Source organism: Chiloscyllium punctatum, chromosome 33 (assembly GCF_047496795.1).
Source record: "Chiloscyllium punctatum isolate Juve2018m chromosome 33, sChiPun1.3, whole genome shotgun sequence".
In the NCBI taxonomy this organism is placed as follows: Eukaryota; Metazoa; Chordata; class Chondrichthyes; order Orectolobiformes; family Hemiscylliidae; genus Chiloscyllium; species Chiloscyllium punctatum.
In genome coordinates this window covers 71331860-71346484 of record NC_092771.1, presented here as the reverse complement: position 1 = coordinate 71346484, position 14625 = coordinate 71331860, and positions in this window count along the sequence as shown.

The following is a 14625-nucleotide window of genomic DNA, read 5'->3' as shown; positions in this document are numbered from 1 at the left end:
CTCACTCGCTGTGTGTCTGCGGGTATTTCCCTCACTGTGTGTGTGTTTGCGTGTCCTTCCCTCGCTGTGTGTCTGTGTGTATCCCCCTCACTGTGTGTGTATGCATGTCCTTCCCTCGCTGTGTGTCTGCGTGTATCTCCCTTACTGTGTGTGTTTGCGTGTCGCTGTGTGTGTCCAAAATTTGCACCATCAGTGGATTGGCCATCATAAATTGACTGTAGTATTCAGGAATGTGTGGTTTAAGTAAGTTCACCACGAGAAATGCAGGATTTAATGTATAGGTGGAGGGGTGGGTCTGGGTAGGATGCTCTTCAGAGTTTTGGAATGGACTGGTTGGGCCGAATGGCCTGGTTGTACACGATGGCGATTCTATTCAGGTTATTGTCCAGCCCTGTCAACCATCCCAGTCTCTTACACCTTGCCTTATCCCCAATATTCTCCTTAACACAGTAATCTCCTCCAGACTCTAAAACACTCCTTGGTGATGTAAGCTTCTCCAGTCCTTACAAAGATCGATATGTCTGTCACCTTTTCCTGCTTTTAGAACCCTCACTATAACTATTACCATTTGGTACAGCACTCCCAATCATTGTTCCCTCTTGAAACTCCCATAAACATTTGTGCCTCTGAAAACTCATCTGGACTGTCTCAACTTCCCTTTGACAGTTACGTGCTGAGACCTGCTCTATATCAGTGAAGTAATTAAGTCTTAGCAACACTCACTGTTATAACCTCCCACCAGCCTCACAGCACTGAGGACCTGTAGAAGGTCTTCTCCTCCCGACAGCCATCTCTGTGTCTGTAATCTCCTCCACTCCCCATAATACATTCTCTCTGAGCTCCTCTGTAGTCCACTAAACACTCCCTAACACTGTCTGTATTAGTGTAACCTTCTCCAAAAACACAACCTTCCCTATCTGTGTAAATCCCTACACCGGACCCTATCCCTCTCAGCTCCGTCTAACAATACAACCCTCCACGTCTGTGTATTCACCTTCAGTCCCTACTCACCTCCCGATCTGTGTAACCTTCCCCATGCATTTTTGCTTCAGTCTCTTCAACTGTCCCTGTCAGTGTAACCTCTTCCAGACGCAAAAACTCTCCTCTTTTTGACTTACTCAGACCACACAACCCTCACTATCTATAACCTACTCCAGTCTGAGAAACCTACCTCTGCAAATTGCTCCAACTCTTCAACTCTCCATAAGCTCATGCAGCTCTTACATCCCTCCCTATCTACCAAATCTCCTCCAGTCCCTAAACACCAACAGTCTGTGGAGACCCGACCACCATCCCTATCAGTGTGATCCTCTCAGGTCTCTGCAGTAATCCTGATCTGTCGAACTCACTCCATGCTTGTGCATCTCCCAATCCAGTCCCTACAAAACCCACGATCTATTTAACACCCTCCTGTCACGGATCACCCCCATGTCAATGTAAGCTCCTCCTGTGTCTCCACCATCTACCCATCTTCATAACCTTGTCCAGCTCTTACACCACTATCTGTTTAAACGTCACCTTCCTCTACAACTTCCTCCTGTTTGTGCTATGCTCCCTTATCTGTGAAACTGTCTCTGAGCAAAATTGTTGTCCCAGTCTCTGAAAAGAAATCCAGGTTCCACAGCCTCCATAACTCCCAGAACCTAAGCCTTCCTATGTCTATAAACATCTTCAGTCACGACTCCCCTGCATATCTCTGTTTGTTCTTCCAGTCGATACAAACACCTTTATCTCTGTAATCTGCTCAGCTCCCTAAAACAGTCCGTGTCTGTGTAATCCAGCCCTGGCCTACAAACATCCTTATCCCTGTAAACTTCTCCATGCTTCCCAACATTCCCATCTCCATGAACCCCTGTCAGCCCTACAGCTCTCCACATTTCTGTAACCTCCTGTGGCTCTCTGGTCCTCCCACCCTATGAAACCACCTCCAGTCCCCACATCCCTCCCAATCTGGGTCCTCTGCTCCAGATCAGACCATTGCTGTCTCTGTAAACACCTGCACTCCTGACAACTCTTTCCATTTGTGTAACCTCGTTCAGACCCCATACTCTCCAGCTTCCTAAATCCTCATCCTGCAACTAAAACCACATGTGCTTACACTCTCCCCAACTCAGTAACCACTTCCAGTCCTAACAAAACACCTAAACTGTGAAACCTCTCATTTCCCTACAGTCCTCCCTCCCTCCTGAAATGCCTTCATCACCATGAAACCTCACAATTACTGAAGCCTCCTTTTGGCACTGCAAACCTCCTAGTGTCTGCAAAATCCTCCTGTCCTGATATTCCTCTCTATCTCTGTAACCCCCACCACCCTCCAGTGCCCTTCTGGGGATCATGGCAGAGGAGGGAAGATTTGTAAAGTCCAAACCATGTTACGGTGGTAGAATGCTGGGAATTACAGATTTGATCGAATGTCTGTGGTGTGCAGATTATGGGAGAGGGCTCGAAAGACAGGATTTATGACTACTTGGAAAATGAGAGTTAAATTAGCCACAGTCAGTATGGGTTTGTGAGGGGTCAGGTCACGCCTCACAAACCTTATTGAATTCTTTGAGGATATGGCAGAATATGTTGATGGCTCATTCAGGAAAGAAGGAAAATTGGGATACAGGGAAATCTGTCTGTCTGGATACGGGATTGGATGGCCGAGAGAAGACAGAGGGTGGCAGCAGATGGACAGTATTGAGCCTGGAGCTCAGTGACCAGTGGGGTTCTGTAACAATCGGCTTTGGGTCTCTGCTCTCTGTGATTTTTGTAAATGTCTTCGATGTGGATGTTGGAGAGTGGGTTAGTATGTTTGCCAATAACATGAAGGTTGGTGGAGTGGTGAGGAATGTGGAGGGCTGTTGTAGGTTGCAATGGGACATTGACAGGACGCAGAGCTGGGCTGGAAGTGACAGATGGAGTTCAATCTGGAAAAGTGTGAAGTGATTCATTCTGGAAGGTCGAATTTGAATACAGAATACAGGGTGAAAGGCAGAATACTTGGCAGTGTGGAGGAACAGAGATCATGGGGTCCATGTCCATAGATCCCTCAAAATCACCACGCACGTTGGTAGGGTTGTTCAAAAGGCATATGTTGTGTTGGCTCCCCTTAGAAGGGGATTGACTGTAAGAGCCGTGAGGTTTTACTGCATCTTTATAGCATCCTGGTGAGACCACACTTGGAATTTTGTGTTCAGTTCTGGTCCCCTGTTTACAGGAAGGATGTGCACGTTTTAGAGAGTGTACACAGGAGATTTACCAAGATGCTGCCTGGAATGGAGGGCATTTCTTACGGAGAAAGGTTGAGGGAGCTAAGGCTTTTTTCATTGGAGAAGGGGGCGGGGTGACTTTGTGGAGGTGAACAAGGTGATGCGAGGCACAGAGTGAGTGAATAGTCAGAGACGTTTCCTCCTATGGCATAAATGGCTATTACAAGGGGGTGTAATTTTAAGGTGAATGGAGGATAGATAAGAGGATAGAGAATGGTAGGTGGTTGGAATGCACTGCCAATGGTGGTAGATACATCCGGGACATTTAATAGACTCTTGGACAGACACATGGATAATAGTAAAATGAAGGGTATGTAGTTTACTTTGATCTTACAGTTGGATAAAAGGTTGGCATGAAATCATGGCCGAAGGGTCTTGGGCTGAACTGTTCTGCGTTCTGTGTTCTGTCCGATAAACTGGGTAATAAGCTCAGGTCAGTGTAAAAGGATATGGCATTCAGGAGGAGCTAGTCAACTGGATACAAAAGTTGCTTGATGGTTGTAGACAGAGGGTGGTTGGAGACATGTTGTTTTTCTGACTGCAGGCATGTGACCAGCGGTGAAGTGGGCCCACTGTTGTTTGTCATTTGGATAAATGGTTTGGATGGGAATATTGGTTTCCTGGTAAGTAATTGTTTTGGGTGTCACTGAAATTGGTGGTAAAGTGGACAGTGAAGAAGGTTATCTATGATACAACAGGATGAACAGTACTGCTGGGATAGTGGGCTGAAGAATAGCAGATGGAGTTTAATTAGATAAAGGTGAGGTGTTCCATTTTGGTGAAACAAACCAGGGTGGGACTTGTCCAGTTAATATTCGGGCCCTGGGTAGTGTTTTCAGTCAGACATCCAGTGACCCAGGTACACAGTTCTTCGAATGTGGTGTCACAGGCTTGTGAAGCAGGCATTTGGGATGGTTACCTTCATTGGGGAGAGCATTAAGAGTAAGAGTTGGGATGTCATGTTGTATCTGAAAAAGACATTGGTGGGGCCACCATTGAAACATTGTTGATCAGTGGGAAGAACTCATCTAGTTCACTAACCTCCTTTAGGGAAGGACATCAAATATTCTAACCTGGTCTGGCCGACATGTGACTCCAGACCCACAGCAATATGGCTGACTCTGTGCTACCCTCTCAGTAATTAGCACAGGGGTCAAAGAGCGTTGTTCCAGGCAGTTACACCCACATTCCATGAATGAATATATAAAAATACCTATGTCCCTCCGAACCTCTGCAAACCCCTCCAGGTGCAGCAATCCGTCCTGGCTTTGTAACACCCTGACCACTCTCTGTAACACTCTCACCACCTCCAGCACCTTCACCTCTCCCTGTTCCTATCGTGTCAATGAACCCTGACCGTGGCTCCCCTTCCCACAGCCCTCCTCCTGCGAGCAGACCCATTGCATCCAGTAACATTTACTCCTAAAACACTCTCTCACTTCAGGATTTTAAGTACTTTTTGGTGATCTTCTCAGCCTCATAATCTAGTATGATTCTTTTTGTCCTGAGTGAGGGATCAGTGGGAATTTCTTGCTGAGGTTTTTACTATTTCAATTGAATGTCCTTTTGTTGAGTATTTTGCATTGTCCCTTCAAATGATTTCCACTGTTCATTTACAGACACATATTTCAGTCTGTTTAGCCTATTTACCTTGGTCAGTTCTCCTCTCCAACTCATGTAATTGGCTATTTTTGTTTCGAGTTGTAGCTTGTCCTTTCTGTGATTCACTTTAAAACTTTATATTTATTTAAACTGCACTTTATCACAATTTCCCAGAGGATCTCTCCAGGTGACATTACTCATTCATTAAGTTTCATTACACGGTCGCTCTGAGATAGTTATGTCCCTTAACAGTTGCACAATGTGTTTTTCAAAGAAACACTGAAAAAAAATTAACCGAACTCCTCTTCCAATATCAATGTTGACCGTGTGATTGTCGCTGATTATACAAATATTGAAGTTTTCCAAAATTATCACAATGCCTTTGTTAAAAAATTCCAATGAGTTCCTGTGTAATGCAGTGATGAGCAATGAAATGCTGTTCTGCTGCTTGTGTCCTTGGCAAGTAGTAGCCAGAATTTACATTAAGACTGAATCTACTTCATGATCTGAGGCCAAATGCTTTCTCTGAAATGCCTTTCCTATCCATTTTTGTTAGCATTGCCCATTTTGCCTGAGTTTGCACAAGATTACGAACCACTGAATATTTTGTTCACCCTGTATCCATGTCTCCCTGGTGTCTAAATCTCTTTTATCTCTGTGTCACAAATCCATCGACCTTATTGCAGCAACATTGTCCATTAAAAAAAACATAATATTCTCTCTTCCACAATTTTCTGTCACCAATCTATTTGCTGATGTACAATTTTAGTTTAACTCTGTCCCATCCTGTTCCTTTCTGCTTGTCTTCAGCCACATTCCCATGCTGTTCCATTGCTTTACCTTTTCCCTTTGGATTTGGAAAGCTCCTTTCACCTGCATCCTCTCTGTCAGTTTAATGCCCTGTCCATAAACCTACCGACATGATTGGCCAGGACACTGGTATCAGCACAGTGTCCAGGGGGACCATCCTAATAGATTTTTTAAAAAATCAGGAATGGGATGAGTGAGTCTCTGTCTGACCATCCTTTCTTGCCCAGTCCTAGAAGCCCTTGAACTGAGTTGCTTGCTCGGCCATTTTAGAGGGTAATTGAGAGGCAAACACTTTGCTGTGGGGATGTCGTGCAGACCACGTGAGGATGGTCAGATGTCCTTCTCTAAAGGACAAGTGTTTGGATTTGTTGTACATCAGTAATGGTTTCATACTTATTTGTGGATTGTTAATTATTATTTTTAAAATTATTGATTTCAAATGTCTCCTTTTCAGATGGTGGGATTCAATCCTGCCTCCCCTGAACATTAGCTGAGGTTTTGGATACATTCTCTCGCAATAATACCACTAGGCCATTACTTCACCTGCTCACTGGGTGCTCATCCCTGAGCACTGATACCAGGGCGTCATGAAGCTAAACCCATTCTTCCAACACAATTGTGTGATCCTGACATCTTCCAGCAATCTGGGACTATTACTTAATATCGCTCCATTTTCCAGATCTCTGTGGAACTCAGTGCCATTCTCCATGTGTAACCCTCACTGCATCTGTTTAATTTCCCATTCTGTCTATTTGTCTGTCTCCTGTAGGTACTCAGGAAAGTCCTGACTCAATAGCCTTCCCAGCTGCTGGGTGGATCGTCCATCACCTCATTGAATGCAGTTGGTCTGCCAGAGAGAGACAAAGGGGAAGGAGATCTGGAGCCTTCAATAAATCCTGTAGTGAGGTAAGGTCACCCACAGTGCACAGAGCAAAGAACAATGAGAGGGCTCCAAACATCTGTTAACACGACATAACATAAATACAGTGCTGGAGGGGAGCACAGTACACACACACACACCCCAGGCTCAATCACCACCCCAATGTAAGTTCTGTTATATTAAAACTCACTACTCTGCAACAGTGTATCTATGGCATGTCTTGTGGTCCAGTGTCTTTAATAATTTTTAATTCCTATAACCGATCCTATCACTGTAACCTCCTCTCTTCCCGATAGTCCCTCCACATATTTTAAATGTACTGCATTCCAGACTACCATCCCTATCCCTGTAACTTGGTTCAGTGTCTGCAACATTCCTTATCTCGGTCGTCTCCTCCTCCAATACGGTAAAAACAAGCACTGCAGATACTGGAAACCAGAGTCTAGTTTAGAGTGGTGCTGGAAAAGCACGGCTGGTCAGGCAGCATCCGAGGAACAGGAAAATCGACGTTTCGGGCAAAAGCCCTTCATCAGGAATAGAGCCCGGGAGCTTGCAGAGTGGGGAGATAAATGAGAGTGGGGTGGGGATGGGGGGAAAGTAGCATAGAGTACAATAGGTGAATGGGGTGGGAAAGAAGGTGATTGGTCAGAGCGGACGATAGGGGAAGGTAGCAAAGAGTACATTGGGTGAATGGGGGTGGGGATGGGGGTGATAGGTCAGAGAGGAGGGCGGAATGGAGAGGTGGGAAGGGAGATAGGCTGTTAGGACAGGTCATGGGGGGCTGAGCTGGAAGGCTGTAGTTGGGGTGAGGTGTGGGAAGGGGAAATGAGGAAACTGTTGAAGTCTACATTGATGCCCTGGGGTTGAAGTGTTCCGAGGCGGAAGGTGAGACGTTCTTCCTCCAGGTGTCGGGTGGTGATGAAGCAGTGGTGGAGGAAGCCCAGGACCTGCATGTCCATGGCAGAGTGGGAGGGGGTGTTGAAATGTTGGGTCACACTGCGGTGGGGTTGATTGGTGTGGGTGTACCAGAGATGTTCCCTGAAGCGCGCTGTTAGGATGTGTCCAGTTTCCCAATGTAGAGGAGACCGCATAGAGAGCAACGGATAGAATAAATGATATTGGTGGATGTGCAGGTTACACCTTGGATGAGGAAGGCTCCTTTGGGGCCTTGGATTGTGGTGAGGGGAGAGGTGTGGGCGCAGGTTTTACAACTTCTGCAGTGGCAGGGGAAGGTGCCAGGAAGGGAGGGTTGTATTTGGGAGGGCGTGGACCTGACCAGTTAATCACTGAGGGAACAGTTTTGCGGAAGCGGAAAGGGGTGGGGAGGGAAATATATCCCTGGTAGTGGGGTCTGTTTGGAGGTGGCAGAAGTGTCGGCGGATGATTTGGTTTATGCGAAGGTTGGTAGGGTTGAAGGTGAGCACCAGGGGGGTTCTGTCCTTGTTATGGTTGGAGGGATGGGATCTGAGGGTGGAGGTGCGGGATATGGACGAGATGTGTTGGAGGACATCTTTTACCACGTGGGAAGGAAAATTGCGATCTCGATAGAAGGAAGCTATCTGGTGTGTTCTGTGGTGGAACTGGCCCTCCTGGGAGCAGGTACGGCGGAGGCGGAGGCATTGGGAATACGGGTTGGCAATTTTGCAACCGGGAGGATGGGAAGATATGTAATCTAGGTAGCTGTCGGAGTCGGTAGGTTCGTAAAAAATGTCGGTGTCAAATCGGTTGTCATTAACGGGGATGGAGAGGCCCAGGAAGGGGAGGGAGGTGTCAGAGATGGTCCAGGTAAATTTAAGGTCAGGGTGGAATGTGTTGTTGAAGTTGATGAATTGCTGAAACTCCTCGAGGGAGCATGAGGTGGTGCCAATGCAGTCATCAATGTTGCGGAGGAAGACGTGGGGAGTGGTGCCGGTGTAACTACGGAAGACGGACTATTCTACGTAGCCAATAAAGAGACGGGCATCGCTGGGGCCTATAGGGGTGCCCATGGCTACCCCTTTGGTCTGGAGGAAGTGGGAGGATTTGAAGGAAAAATTGTTAAGGGTGAGGACAGGTTCAGCCAAACGAATGAGAGTGTTGGTGGAAGGGTACTGTTGTGGACGTCGGGAGAGGAACAAATGGAGGGCTTGAGGTCCTGGTCATGGTGGATGGAGGTGTAGAGGGATTGGAAATCCATTGTGAAGATGAGGCGTTGGGGGACTGGAAAATGGAAGTCTTCGAGGAGTGGAGGGTGTGGGTAGTGTCTTGAACAAATGTGGGGAGTTCCTGGACTAGGGGAGATTGGATAATGTTGAGGTAGGTCGACATTAGTTCGGTGAGGCAGGAGCATGCTGAGACAATGGGGCAGTTGGGGTGGTTAGGCTTGTGGATCTTGGGAAGGAGATAGAACCGTGCAGTGGGGGATCCCGGACAATGAGGTTGGAAGCTGTGGCTGGGAGATCTCCTCCTGAGGTGATGAGGTTCTGTATGCTCTGGGAGATGACGGTTTGGTGATGGGAGGTGGGTCATGGTAGAGGGGGTGGTAGGAGGAGGTGTCTTTGAGTTGGCATCATGGCTTCAGTGGTGCAGAGGTCAGTGCACCAAACTACCACTGCGCCCCTTTTATCTGCTGGTTTGATGGTGAGGTCGGGAGTGGAGCAGATAGAGTGGAGGGCTGAACGTTGTGAAGGTGAGAGGTTGGAGTGGGGGAGGGGGTAGATAGGTTGAGGCAGTTAATGTCCCAGCGGCAGTTGCAAATGAAGATATTGAAGGAAGGTGATAGGCCAGCACAGGGTGTCCAGGTGGATGGAGTGTATTGGAGGTGGGCAAAGGGGTCCTTAGAAGGTGGGCAGGAGTCTTGATTGTACAAGTAAGCTCGGAGGCGGCAGAAGAAGTTTTCAATGTCACGGCGTGTATTAAATTCATTGATGCGTGAATAGAAGGGGATAAAGGTGAGGCCTTTGCTGAGGACTGATCATTCGTCCTCAGTGAGGGGGAGGTCAGGGGAAAGGTGAAAAGTCGGCAGGACTGGGAGCTGGGACCAGGCGTAGGTGTGGAGCTGGGGGAGGCGACGCAGCCTGTTACTGGAGTGGGTATGGTGTTAGGGGGAATGGGGCTGGAGTCATGAGCAGGGGTGGTGTTCCCCTCAGGGTTATGGGGGCATGGATGGTGAAGGTGGGACCTGGGGGGGTGTCAGCAGAATGCAGATGAGTGGCGTTGGTGGGGGCAGAAGTGGTGGCAAACACGACAGTGGGGGGGGGGCGTGGAAGTCACTGTGTGTGTGGCATCAGCGATGATGTGAGGGGCGGAAGTGATGTTACCTGTGGTGTGTGAGGAATTGTGAGGGGCAGAATGGCGTTTACTTTATTTTAAACAATAATTTCCTGTCACAAATCTGTTTGACAATGTCGTATTTTAATTAAACTCAGTCCCTTACTGATTCTTTCTGTTGGTCTTCATTCACATCTCCATGGTGTTCCAATATTTCAACCTTTCTCTTTGGACTTGGGAATTTCCATTCACCTGAGACCTTCCCCCTTCTCATCTGTGTCCATTTATAGCACACTGCATAATCCTGGTACCAGAGGAGCCTATCTCAATAAAATAGCTCAGTCCTCCCTGAGTACTGGTAGCAGAGCTCACTGGTCAGAACCACTTCTGATGATACCATTGTGTGATCCTGACACCTTCCTGCACTCTGCTGATATCACTGTCTCTCTCCATGTGGTATCCCTCACTGTGTGGGTCTAATTGCTGCCTCTGTCAGCGTCTCTCACTCTTGCAGCTACTCTACTCTTGAGCTAACAGAATTCTCCAATCCAGAGAGACGCAGCAGAACAGGCCAGGAATGGAGAATCGGAATTTCCAGATCCCTGTGGGATTCAATGCCATTCTCCATGTGTAACCTTCATTGCATGAGTCTAATTTCCCATTCTCTCTACTTCTCTGTCTCCTGTAGGTATTCCTGATGTCCCTGACTCAGCAGAAGTCCCAATTCCTGTCTCGTCCATTACCACATTGAAGACAGTTGGTCAGCCAGAGAGAGATGGAGAGTGAGATCTGGAGCCTTCAGTAAATCCTGCAGCGGTAAGATCACTCACAGTAAACAGCACAGGGAGGAGTTAAAAGACTTTAATTCAGACCCTGAGGGCATGATGTCGGAACAATGCTGGGCAAGGAACATGAGAAAATTCTCAGGCTTCATTATCACCATCTTGTCTCTAAGTGCATCTGTTCCACAGAACCCTCCCTATGCCTGTCAGTTTCTCCATTGTCTGTTTCATTGATACCACTTTCCCTATCTCTGTCAGCCCCTACAATCCTGCTTATCCCTGTAAGCTCCTCATATCAGTAAAACTCTCCAGGTTTCTGCCTTTGCCTTTAATTCCGGGTTCTGTCACATCTCTGCTTATCTATGAAAAACAACTCGTCAGTTCCTCAAGCCATCCTGTTCAGTGTAGTTCTTTCCAGACCTGAAAAACCTCCCTGTCTTTCTGACCTTTTTTGAACTCCTACAACCTTCATGATCTCTGTAACCTTCCCGTCACGACAACAAAAAAGCTCTGTACCTTAGTAACCTCCTCCAGCTGTTAGACTCCTCCTTGTCTCTGGGCACAGTGCAGAGTGACCCTGCTTCTCTCATAAATTAGTTTCTGCATTTCTAATGATGACTATGAACTCTTCCTGTCTCTAAAACGCACTCAGTCTCTGTAAACTCTGCTGGTCCCGATTGATGTAATTTCCTTCGGTAACTACAAACCTTTATACCTTTAATCTTCTCCAGACGCGACCACACAGTTTATTTCTATAACCTCTATGAGTGATGGAGTCATAGAGGTGTACTGTCTGGAAACAGACCCTTCGGTCCTACCCGTCCATGCCAACCAGATATCTCAACCCAATCTAGTCCCACCTGCCAGCACGGACCATATCTCTCCAAACCCGTCCTATTCATATACCCATTCAAATGGTTCCTAAATGTTGCAATTGTATCGGCCTCCAGCACATCCTCTGACAGCTGGTTCCATACTCGTACCACCCTCTGAGTGTAAAAATTGCCACTTAGGTCTCTTTTATATCTTTCCCCTCTCACACTAAACCTCTGCCCTCTGGTTCTGGACTCCCTGACCCCAGGAAAAAGACTTTGTCTATTTATCCTATCCATGCCCCTCATAATTTTGTAAACCTCGAGAAGGTCACCCCTCAGCCTCCAATGCTGCAGGGAAAACAGCCCCAGCCTGTTCAGCCTCTCCCTGTAGCTCAAATCCTCCAACCCTAGCAACATCCTTGTAAATCTTTTCTGAACCCTTTCAATTTTCACAACATTTTTCCTGATAGGAAGGAGACCAGAGAAATTGCACAAAATATTACAACAGTGGCGTAACCAATGTTGCGGCTATGCAGGACATGACCTCCCAACTCCTGGACTCAATACTCTGACCAATAAAGAAAAGCATACCAAACGCAACCATCACTATCCTATCTACCTGCGACTCCATTTTCAAAGAGCTATGAACCTGCACTCCAAGGTCTCTTTGTTCAAAAACACCCCTTAGGAACTTACCATTACGTGTATAAGTCCTGCTAAGAATTCCTTTTCCAAAATGCAGCACCTCGCATTTATCTGAATTAAACCCCATCTGCCAGTTAGCCCATTGTCCCATCTGGTCCAGATCCTGTTGTATCCCTCTTCGCTGTCCACTACACCTCCATTTTGGTATCTTCTGCAAACTTACTAACTGTAACTCTTATGCTCACATCCAAATCATTTATGTAAATGACAAAAAATAGAGGGCACAGCACCGAACCTTGTGGCACTCCACTGGTCACAGGCCTCCAGCCTGAAAAACAACAACCCTCCACCACCACCCTCTGTCTTTTACCTTTGAGCCAGTTCTGTATCCAAATGGCTAGCTTTCCCTGTATTCCATGAGATCCAACCTTGCTTAGCAGTCTCCCGTGGGGAACCTTATCGAACGCCTTACTGAAGTCCATATAGATCACATCTATCACTCTGCCCTCATCAATCTTCTTTGCTACTTCTTCAAAAAATTCAATCAAGTTTGTGAGACATGATTTCCCACGCACAAAGCCATGTTGACTATCCCTAATCAGTCCTTGCCTTTCCAAATGCATGTGCATCCTGTCCCTCAGGATTCCCTCCAACAACGTGCCTACCATTGAGGTCAGGCTCACTGGTCTATAGTTCCCTGGCTTCACTTTACCACCGTTCTTAAAAAGTGGCACCACTATTGCCAAACTCCAGTCTTCCGGCACGTCACCTGTGATTATTGATGATACAAATATCTCAGCAAGAGGCCCAGCAATCACTTCTCTAGCTTCCCATAGAATTCTCGGGTACACCTGATCAGGTCCTGGGGAGTTATCCACCTTTAACCGTTTCAAGACATCCAGCACTTCCTCCTCTGTTTCTCTGGACATTTTGCAAGATGTCACCATCGATTTCCCTACAGTCTATATCTTCCATATCCTTTTCCACAGTAAATACTGATGCAAAATATTCATTTAATATCTCCCCCATTTTCTGTGGCTCCACACAAAGGCCGCCTTGCTGACCTTTCAGGGGCCCTATTCTCTCCCTAGTTACCCTTTTGTCCGTAATATATTTGTAAAAATCCTTTGCATTCTCCTTAATTCAATTTTCCAAAGCTATCTCATGTCCGCGTTTTGCCCTCCTGATTTCCCTCTTAAGTATACTCCAACTTCCTTTATACTCTTCTAAGGATTCACTCGATCTATCCTGTCTATACCTGACATATGCTACCTTCTTTTTCTGAACTAAACTCTCAATTTCTTTAGTCATCCAGAATTCCCTATACCTACCAGCCTTCCACGACACCCTGACAGGAATATACTTTCTCTGGACTCTTTTAATCTCATTTCCGAAGGCTTCCCATTTTCCAGCCGTCCCTTTACCTGCGAACATCTGCCTCCAACCAGCTTTCAAAAGGTCTTGCCGAATAATATCAAACTGGGCCTTTCTCCAATTTAGAACATCAACTTTTATATCTGGTCTATCCTTTTCCATTACTGTTTTAAAACAAATAGCATTATGGTCTCTGGCCTCAAAGAGCTGGCCACTGACACCTCACTCACCTGACCTGCCTTATTTCCTAACAGTAGGTCAAGTTTTGCACCTTCTCTAGTAGGTACATCCACATACGGAATCAGAAAATTGTCTTGTACACACATTAGAAATTCCTCTCCATCTAAACCTTTAACACTATGGAAGTCCCAGTCAATGTTTGGAAAGTTAAAATCCCCTACTAATAATACCCTATTATTCTTACAGATAACTGAGATCTCCTGATAAGTTTGTTTGGCAATTTCCCTTTGACTATTGGGGGGTCTGTATTACAGTCCTAATAAGGTGATCATCCCTTTCTTATTTCTCAGTTCCACCCAAATAACTTTCCTGGATGTATGTCTGGGAATATCCTCCCTCAGCACAGCTGTAATGCTATCCCTAATCAAAAATGCCACTCCCTCTCCTCTCTTGCCTCCCTTTCTATCCATCCTGTAGCATTTGTATCCTGGAACATTAAGCTGCTAGTCCTGCCCATCCCTGAGCCATGTTTCTGTAAATGCTATGAGATCCCAGTCCCATGTTCGTAACCATGCCCTGAGTTAATCTGCCTTCCCTGTTTCGCCCCTTGCATTGAAAAAAATGCAGTGTAATTTATTACTCCTACCTTGTCCCTGCCTGCCCTCACTGTTTGACTCCCTTCTGTTCTCAGCTGGACCCGTCTCAGATCGAGCTCCCAAACCCTCCCTGTGATTGTTACCACGTCCCATCCCTGCATTCCTCCAAATCCCTGTAAAGCCCTCGCATTCCTAAAACACGCCCTGTATCTGTCACCTGTCCCAGCTTCCACAACCCTCCCTATCTCTGTAAGACACCACCACCCCCCACACCCCTGTCCCAGTTACTACAGCCCACTGTATCACTAAATGCCAGTAGTCACTATAATATCAGAGTAAGATGTTAAAACAGGAAGACTGTACTGGGTTAAATGATCAGTCGTGATCATATTGAATGGTGGGACAGACTCTGTGGTCAAATGGCCGATACCTGCTCTT